Source organism: Sciurus carolinensis, chromosome 8 (assembly GCF_902686445.1).
Source record: "Sciurus carolinensis chromosome 8, mSciCar1.2, whole genome shotgun sequence".
Lineage (NCBI taxonomy): Eukaryota > Metazoa > Chordata > Mammalia > Rodentia > Sciuridae > Sciurus > Sciurus carolinensis.
The window spans coordinates 27,882,698-27,890,496 of record NC_062220.1 but is presented as its reverse complement, the minus strand read 5'-3'; positions in this window follow the sequence as shown (position 1 = coordinate 27,890,496).

Sequence of the window (7,799 nt, the reverse complement as noted above, 5' to 3'; positions counted from 1 at the left end):
AAAATAATAATGGCTGCATATGTCTGCCTGTTTTCTTATATACCACATAGTTCCAACAATATCTTCAAGTGTCTTCTAACAATAGTAACTATAAAGTAGTTAAAAACGAAATTTTTGTCCAACAGAAAATAATTATTAAATATTGGCAAATATTCTGCTCTAAACTTTCCAACATACAAAATAAAGGGACACATGAATTTAGGCCTAATATCTTATATATAAGAACTGTAGAGGGTTTTTTTTATCCCAATGACTATTATCTGTACAGAGCATATTAAATCAAAGTAAAATTGTCTTTATTCCTTTTTTAATGTATATTTTTTCTCTATAGACCAACAATATCTTGCTATACTGCACTTTGAATGCAAAAGTATGTCTGATAGTTGATGTAGTTATTCATAAAATTCCTTCACACTTTTGACAGCAGATAACATAAATGAATTCATGAAGTCACCAACTGCCTCATTTTTCTATTTTCCAAGTGAATTGTTTTGTTTATTTCTTAGTTTCTTAACAGTTCCCATAGCAATTTATATTGAGAAATTTTGCAAAAAAAATATTTCCTGGATGGATTATTTAATTTGGTAAACTGATTTTGTTGTATTACTTTCAGGAACACATTTCTAGACTAGGAACACATTGGGAGAAGACATAAGGTCCAGCTGAACCCTCAGTACACCAAGTAGAGTTACATACTAAAGTAAAAATTTATCATTTAAATTGTCTCAGCGTTGCTTGTTCCATACACTGAATTAATTTGATTTAAAAGAATTCCACTTTTCTGAGATAGGACTTCTGGAAAAGGCATGTTCTGTAACCAACTGGCATACCCTGGATACCACTTAGCCTGAAAATTTGACTTTAGTGTTGAACCCAAACACAATGTCTTGAGTTTATCGAATAGTTGGATTTGCCAACCATTCTCACACCTAATAGAAGCTGAATGCCTATCTCTCACCACTAGCAAATACACAACTGGTTTTATTCCTAACTACAGGGATATTTGACTCTTGACAGAAAATCTCTGGGCTGCTTTTACTAACACCTATGTATGTTATCATTACAAAGGAATTGCTCATTAACTATCAGTATCATTGTCTACGGTTTCTCAAACAGAAGGGTCCATCTTTGTAATAACTTTGCTCTAAAATCATGTGAACTTTCTTTTTATCCTCTCTTAATAGAAACAGAGGTCTCATCATATCCTGTGATAGAAATCATTTTCACCTTTAAAGCCTGAATTTGAATTTTTTTTCTCCTTGCATTCTTCCCTAAAATCATATTGACTCTTCAACTAAACTGTCTTCATACTTTTTAAATAGGTTGATTATAGGTTTAAATAGATTGATTTTATTTTTCTAAATAAATACCTTCTAATGGAAGTTAAAGTATCTGAAGTATCAATATCATAACCATATTTTATTCTGTGCATACTAGGAAATTAACTAAACTGTTTTTATTAATATTCTTACTCTTATCCTTATATTACTATTTTCACAATGTGAAAATTAGACTTGTCAATCAAACTCAATGTTAAGAGAAGTACCAGAAAAAAAAAAAAAAGAAAAACAAAGAGGCGTCAGAGCTATATGACAAATGGAAAAGGCTATTAATTGTAGGGACATCATAAATTTGAAATCAGAAAGCCCACTACATGACCACCTTGCTGAGGGTTTTTTCCTAAGCACAATGTAACTTACATCACGTGGTGACAGGCACATAACAAGCAGGAGGCTATATTAGGCAAATGGCTCCACAGATTTCCAGAAGTCAGGAGGGTCATCATTAAAACTAACTGAAAGGAACTGAAGAGTCCATGATAAAAGAGGTGGCAAGAAAGGTAAAATAAGCGTGAGAGAATTAGTTGGCATGGCTGTTAGATCCCTGTCATTGCAATGTTCTGGAACCTGTATTACATCCTCTAAATTAAGTGGATAAAATGACCGATGCAGTCAAAGGGGCTGATCCTATTTGAAGAAGGGAATGGAGAGGAGGATAAAGCACACGTCAGTTTAGAAGTATAAATTGCTATTGTGCACTTAGAGATTTTAGTCATTTTGATTAGTAAACAATTTATAGTACAATCTCTTGAAAGTATAAGTAAATTTTGGTTAAACAGCCTTATGTATGACTTAACAAGTATCTTAATGTCTAAAAATAAACCAATAAAATAACAAAACAGTAATCTGTAGATATTTTTTCTCTGCAGATCTTAGCCAAATTATTATTATCTTTTTATAGTCTTACATATCACGTCATAACTGTAGGTTTGACTGTAAACTTAATTGGGAGTTTTCTTTAATTTTTCAACATACATGAAAATATAAGCTATAAGCCCCCAAACACACCCTATTTGTTTGTATAATTTGTTTGTATAAGTTTTATCTTGGATCTTTGCATCATGGACACAACATAATTACCTTTAGTAAAAGCCCAAATGTATGATATTTAGTATTCATGAGTCATTTCATGAAATTTCTTTTTTCTTCTTTCTTCAACATCCATATTTTAACTAAAGTTTTTGATGAATTACCTAAAAGAATGAGTTATAGTATGAAGACAAAAGGAGAATCACACAGGAAAGATATTTGCAAACAAAAAAAAAGTCTCCTAATGAGAATTCAGAGTTTACTGATATTGTAACATGCTATGAGTCTAAGTTAGACATACATAAATAAGTGATGTTTGCCTTTACATATCATATATTTAAACTTGAATTAAACATTAATTATAGCTTATTATTCTAAGCTATAATACTTGCTATTGTCTGAGCATGTATGTTCCCTCAAAATTCTTAGGTTGAAATCCCAGCCCCTGAAGTGATGGTGTGAAGAGGTATGGCCTGTGAGAATAATTGGATCATAAAGACAGAACCCTCATATATGGATTAGTGCCTTCCTGTACGAGTTCAGGGAACTTGTTGGTGCTTCCCCCATCAGAGCCCCCAGGGGAAGGTGGTGTGCATTAGGAACAGGTCTTCTCTAGACAGTGTATCTCCCAGTGCCTTTGTATCAGACTTTCAAAACTCCAGAACTGTGAGTAATACATTTCTTTGCTTATGGTATCCCACTTGATGGTATCTGTTACACCACACAGGACAGACTAAGACAATACCGATCCTATTGTATTTTTCTTTAACAATTTTTTTCCTGTAGGAAATGTTATTAAATAACTTTATTTTTAAACACATACATAAAAACAGATCAACGTTTCCTTCCTATTTGTGGGATATATGATGCTTCAATACACATACACATTGGGTAGACATGAATCAGGCTAAACATCTGTCTCAACAAACATTTATCACTTCTTTATGGGAAAAACATTTACAATCCTTTCAGGTTTTGAAATATACAGTACATTATTATTACTGATAGTCACCCTACTGTGCAATAATAGCATACCAGAACTTCTTACTCCTGTCTAACTACAACTTCTTAGCCATTGGTTATACTCCCAAAGTTCTGATAACCACCATTACATTCTCATATTCTATGAGGTCAACACTTATACAACACACATGAATGAGATCATGTAGTCCTTGATTTTCTGTGCCTGGTTTATCTCACTTAACATAATGACCTGTGGTTCCATTCATGTTGTCACAAATGACTGGTCTCCTTTTTTTTTTTTATTCCCTTTTATGTTTGATCTGCCTGATTTTCAAGTAATAATATAACTTACAGTGTATTTTGCCACAGTCATTGTTATATTTGATATAACAAGGTTATCACTCTATTAGTCGAAAGTGAACTTTTTGATATTCATGATACTGTATACTTTATTTATAACATCAATAGGATATAGAACCATACTTCTTAGAAATATTTTAAGTGAAACCAGTTCTAGCTGGACTTTTCTGTCAGGAATGTCCAGTATCTACTGGGGTTTGGGAGTAAGGCTTTTCTGGAGAATATATAGTTATATAAATTGAAATATTAAAAGGAAGAGAGAGACATGACTGAACCAATTTCACACATGATTAATTAATGCAGAAAAATATTTAAATATATAAGCATCTATAGCAAAAATAAAGCAATTTGATTGGAAAGTTGATGAAACAGCCTATAAAATGACTATCAACTGACTAAACACAAGTGAGAAGAAAATCAACTTGAGGGCCAGGGCTATAGCTCAGTGGTAGAGCACTTGCCTAACTTGTGTGAGGCTCTGATCCCCAGCACCACATAAAAATAAATAAATAAAATAAAGGTATTGCGTTCATCTACGACTAAAAATATTTTTTTGAAAAAAGAAAATCAACTTGAAACTGGGCAGTGAGCATTTAGTCATTGTTATCTTGACATAGAAGATCATGAATCTAAAATAATCAATATTTTTTCTTAAGTTCCATGAATGGTGCCCTGAATTAATGCATTAAGCTCCTCTCTTTGCCCCAAAATATGCTTTTTTAAAATGTACATTTAAAAAAATATAATAGAAGCATTCAAAAGGATGGAAAATTTCTCCATGGAACAAAAATATATCTGAGAAATCAGGGTGGAACTATACTCTTGGTAGATTCTGAGTCTAAAAGGCAAGATGAAATGACCAGTTTATATTTTACATGAGGTTTGTTACAGTTTTTGTCAGTGTGAACGAACATACCTGACAAAAACAATTTAGAGGAGGAAAAGTTTATTTTGCCTCATGGTTTCATTCATTCAGTACATGATTGGCCAGCTCCATAGTTCTGGGTGCATGGTGAAGCAGGAAATCATGCAGAGAGACAGGTGGGCAAGAACAGCTCAGGACAGGGCAACCAGGAAGCAGAGAGAGAGAGTTCTGCTCATCAGGGACAAAATATTAACCCCAATGCACACCCCAAGTGACCTACTTCCTTCTATCACAGTCAACTTGCTTACAGTTACTGCCCAATTAATCCATTTCAGTGGATTAATGCACTGATTAGTTTTCAATTCATATAAACCAATCGTTTCACCTCTGAACATTCTGTCTCACACATGAACTTTTGGGGGACACCTCATATCTAACCCATTACAAGTAATCAGGGAATTCCAAGATGTACTGAGAAATGAAAGGGCCTTTGCTATAAGTGAACAGAGGGTCTTTAACCAGCCAGGTACAGTGGCACACACCTATGTTCCCAGGAACTCAGGAGTTTTAAATAGAAAGATCTCAAGTCTGAGGTTAACCTCAATGACTTAGCAAGACCATTAAAAAAAATCAAATGTCCTGGGGATGTGGTTTGGTGGTAGAGTGCCCCAGAATTATTCAATCCCCAGTACTGGGGGGTGGGGGAGTCTTTAATCATTAACCAATGTCCCCTTCTCAAACAGTGTAGTAACCAGGACACTGTCCATCAGAATTTGAATTTCCAATCTCTCACAAGTCAAATCTTTTAAAATGACTGTCATTCTTCTGCTCAAAATCTATATGGCCTTCCAATCAAACAAAGAATATCCATAGTGTTTAACAAGGTGCCCAGTGGATTTGGTTATCTAGTTCTAGGATAACCTTGAGACTTCATGGCTAACTAGATATATTGTTTTTTTGAGATTCTAGAACTCTTTTCCTTTTTAAAATTTTTTTCCTTGGGATTGGATAGAACACAGGTGGGCTTAACCACTGAGCCACATCCCCAGCCATTTTTATTTTTTTATTTTGCTAAATTGCTGAGGCTAGCTTTGAACTTGATATTCTCCTGTCTCAGCCTCCCAAGAAGCTTGGATTATAGGAGTGTGCCACTGCACCCAGTTAGACCTCTCCTGTTCTTTAGAAAGTATGCCTATCACTTTTCACCCTGAAGATTTGATACTTGATCTTTCCTCAGGTAGAATGACTTAATTCTCTCCTCAAACATCACCATCTTCAAATGGGCCTTCCTGACAACCTTACTGAAGGAAAGTAGGCCCTTTTCCTTTCATTCTTTCCTTGCACTGTTAATTTTTCCTCTGGACACTTTTTTTATTCTTTTGTTTTTACTGTGTAACATTACATTTTATATTTCTCCTTTTGTGTGTTTTTTTATTTTGTCTTTCCCACTAGATTATAAATTCTCTAAACTCAGGTGCTATTTCTGTCTCATTCATTATTCAACCCTTGGTCCCTAAAAGGCACTAAAAACAAAATGAACCAAACAACTAAGCAAACAAAACGTCCAACTTCTTTTTAACAAAATAATGGAGAAGGAAGTTCTTAAGTTTAGTTCGTGATACAGGATAGTAGCTGGGGCTAATCTTAATTGAAGAGCTACATCAAGTCTCTGGATCCTAATTAAATAATGAAATCTTCTTTTACATTCATTCTGCTTTATGTGGCAGTGCTATATTTTTTAAGTTCCTCCAAGTTAAAAGTTTTACACACTCTGCAACCAACTTAGCTCATGAAGAGATTCAAGTTATTTGTGGTGACAGCAGTCTCTTTAATTCCACTCACTCCATTACCAGACCATGAGTTGAGCATACATTGTCTTTTACCAGAATCAATATCTTATCTATTCAGCTCCTGAAATGAGCTTTCATTATCCAGGTAGTTTTAGATAGATGACTTGCAACTTTTATTACCTTTAGTATAGCCTTCTAGGATATATAGGGAATTCTGTAGAACAGGTATAGGCATAAATCAGAGTGGGTCACCTTCAGATTAAAAAATCGATAGGGAAGAAAATAACAGTTGAGTACTTCAGAGTTTAGCACTCATTATCAAAACAACATAGTATATAACTGGTGACAAAACAAACACATGGTGAACCCCTTAAGGTATAGCCCTGTTTTGTCAAGCTATGAACTACATCAGGGGAATACTTACTAGGTTTAATTCATTTGTAATGGGACCCTTTATAGTGTTTCTGCATCCTTGAAGTTTTTATGGGATCCTTTATTCTCAGTCCTAACTTGGTGAACAGAGTAACAAAGTTCCGAGTTAAATTTATAAATTTAGATTTAGAAAATCTTCACTGAAATAAGAAACACTTAGTATGAAATGACATGTATAACATTTTAATGAATATTTGAAAACTATCCTCTGGAAGACTTTGAGGTTGACAGAGTTCTTGCTTTCTCCACCCTCAGGGAATACCTGAGGAGGTGAGAATAGACTAAGGAGAACAGAACGTTGGTTAGTTACCAAGAGCAATGTTGAACTGGTGCAGTGGCATAGGACTGTAATCCAGTGGCTCTGGAGGCTGAGGCAGAGGGATTGCAAGTTCAGGGCCAACCTTAGCAATTTATAGAGATCCTGTCTCCAAATTAAAAAATAATAATAAAAAGGGCTGGGAATGTAGCTCATGATAGAGTACCCTGGGTTCAATCCCAGTACCAAGACACATACACAAACACACAAAGAAGAAGACAAGAAAACTATACTGCCTGTATTAGCACATGGAATATTTCAAAGAGAAAAATGTTTGCTTTAAATTATATTGTTTCCTGGTCTTATTTTATTGGAAGGAAAAAAGGATTCTCCACAAAATAATTTTGACAACAATTGCTTTGATCATTGGAAATGATGTTTTTGATTATCATGTCATAATAATAAAATCAATAACCACTTCTCTAATTATCATTTAAAATTAAAAGGTAACAGTAAAGGTTAAAGAGAACTGATGGAATCTAAAAGGTAATGCATAATTCCATAAGGCAAACCAAGTCTAAAGCAGTGGAGAGTCACGCAGCTTAGGAAAATTTGGAATGCACTGGGTGAAATGGTAGAGTAGGTACTGAGCTCTGTGATTTTTCCCATGAGGAATGTGATTCACTTGTGTCAAATCTCCTGCTCATTTTAGCAAAGAATGGAAATCTATATTTAAATGTGAAGTATCTGATTTTTAAATTTTG